The following is a 2,425-nucleotide window of genomic DNA, read 5'->3' on the forward strand; positions in this document are numbered from 1 at the left end:
GTGCTGGTAGGTGGAGGAGCAGTGATGTTGGCTGAGTGCTGGTAGGTGGAGGAGCAGTGATGTTGGCTGAGTGCTGGTAGGTGGAGGAGCAGTGATGTTGGCTGAGTGCTGGTAGGTGGAGGAGCAGTGATGTTGGCTGAGTGCTGGTAGGTGGAGGAGCAGTGATGTTGGCTGAGTGCTGGTAGGTGGAGGAGCAGTGATGTTGGCTGAGTGCTGGTAGGTGGAGGAGCAGTGATGTTGGCTGAGTGCTGGTAGGTGGAGGATTAGTGTTGGCTGAGTACTGGTAGGTGGAGGAGCTGTTTGCTGGTTATTGGATGTTGAAGCTTGGCTGTTGGTCCATTTCCTCTTTTTAGATTGGCTTTTGCTTCCAAGATGTCCATCGTTTAAGTTTTGTTTCTTTCTGTCATTTCGTATTTTTTTAGCCTCAATCCTCAACCTCAGCCGTATAAATCTCTTGGAGATTTTTCCTTGTACTCCACAGCATGATGGAAGCCTGCTGGAGAGTGACTGAGCTTCTTTCTCCAAGACATCCACTGCATTGGGGAGCTCCATGAGGTAGGAAGTAGTCTTGGTCCTAAATAGTTTCTCAATTTGTTGGGTTAGGTCATAGGCTTCTTGGGAGAGACGACAAAGAGCACCTGCCTTGAACTCTTTTAAGTTGACTAAGATGCTGTTATCTCCAGCAGGATTGTCATCAGTGTGCTGTGTTGCAGTTTTGCATTTTCCACAGATGCTGGCAAATCTGATCAATTTGTGGACAATGTAGCCTGCAAGATGGAAGAGAATACATTTCTCAGTTTGTGTGAGGTCAGGTGCTGTTCTGTTCTCCACCATCAGCTGTTCCACTCTGACTGATGGAGTGACATTTTGTTTCACTGTGTCCAGGAAGTCAGCCAAAAAGCTACTGTCATCTTCCTGGTAGCTCCCAGACCTGATGGTGGTGAGGAACTGCCCTACTGATATAATTCTCAGTGCATGATGGAATTCCACTGGAGTTGGTATGGGATTTTTAGACCTCACACAGCTGAATGTATTTTCAAGGCAGTCTTGTGTGAACCTTGAAGTTAACACAAACCTGTGTCCTCGTGTCAGCATCTCTTCCTGTATGCCCAAAACTGACTTTGTTGCCATTATCACCCCTTTTTGAACAGGCTTCCAAACTCCCTTAGGACCAATCTTCATCCCATGGAACAGATGGATGATATCCTGTAGGAAGATGATGGCCTTTTCATACTCCTCCATCTTGACCCTGCTCAGTGCTGTAATTGGATGGCGAGATGACATTAGATCAAACCAATGATCCACTTGCTCCAGGAACCACGCTGTAGTCAGGTAGGAGAGAGGGTGATTTTCTTGCTGCACCATATACTTCAGCCCAGCACTTGTTGCCTTACTAAATACATTAAGAGCAGGACCAACCTTCATTTTTTCAAAGTGGCTTGGCTCGATGGCTGCAGCTGATAGATGGGGAGCTACTTTTAATGCCATCCCTTCTTGAAAGGACAATAAGTCCTTAATAGGGACCACTGAAACCTCGTTGGACGGTAGGTTCTCTTTGTTAACCACATTCTCTGGAATTGTTAACACCTGTCCACGGACTAGAACACTTTTTAGATTTTTTACCAGATGTGGGACATCAGGCATGAAATAGAGACGCCTATCTGGTGTTGTTGGATGTGGCACAGATGTTTTGGTGTGGTCGACCCCAAAGGATTTCCACATGTAGCCCTATGGATGCTGCCCTAGTAGTAATACCCGGGACCTTATGTCAAAGTGATTAATGGCTTTGACCTTTGACCTTAGGCGGGGGTTTCCCACCCCGCCCCCTTCCGGTATGTGGGATCAAAGGCTAACCTTTGACCTTAGGGGGTTTCCGCTTCCTCCGGTATAGGAGATCAAAGGGTTGACCTTTGCCCCGCTATCAATCCATCATGTAAATAGGACAGTTGGTTTGACCCGGCGACCTCGCTAGCCATCGATCAAGTGATATGTAGTTTGACCTTGTGGCCCTCGCTAATATATATCATGGTTTTGAGATAAGAGATTCCAATTATTTTTGATGAATGGTTTTGACAGAAGGTCTTTTAATTATTTGTGACGAATGGTTTGGAGATAAGGTCTTTTAATTATTTGCGATGAATGGTTTTGATCGTTTGAAGAATGGGTATATCAGGGGTATATGTATGTCACAGGCCCCCTCCCTTCCACATTGTAAGTGAGTCTATATGGGCTGTACTGTGAAACTGTAAACGATATCTCTCACAAAAGTTGAAATAGAATAAATGGTTATAAAATAAAACGTATAATATAAATATCTTACTAAATCCTTACACAAAAAGTTGAAATGATTATAAAATAACTTACTAAAGTTTTAAATGATCATCTTACTAAAGTTGAAAAACAATCATTTAAATTATATAAATTA

General features: G+C 44.0%; 1 long non-coding RNA gene across 6 annotated transcripts; it reads left to right on the plus strand.

Moving 5' to 3' along the window:
* Positions 1-231: 231 nt before the first annotated feature.
* LOC306996789 lies at positions 232-1,717 on the plus strand. Of its 6 annotated transcripts, none has more exons than XR_013797170.1 (4): positions 232-251; positions 423-807; positions 886-998; positions 1,152-1,717. It is a non-coding gene; the product is annotated as an uncharacterized lncRNA (long non-coding RNA). The 6 variants fall into 6 exon arrangements; XR_013797173.1 differs by lacking the exon at positions 232-251 and having other exon boundaries at positions 260-555; positions 687-807; XR_013797171.1 differs by lacking the exon at positions 232-251 and having other exon boundaries at positions 260-807.
* Positions 1,718-2,425: the final 708 nt, after the last annotated feature.

The sequence above is a fragment of the Phoxinus phoxinus genome (assembly GCF_949152265.1).
Source record: "Phoxinus phoxinus genome assembly, chromosome: 4".
In the NCBI taxonomy this organism is placed as follows: domain Eukaryota; kingdom Metazoa; phylum Chordata; class Actinopteri; order Cypriniformes; family Leuciscidae; genus Phoxinus; species Phoxinus phoxinus.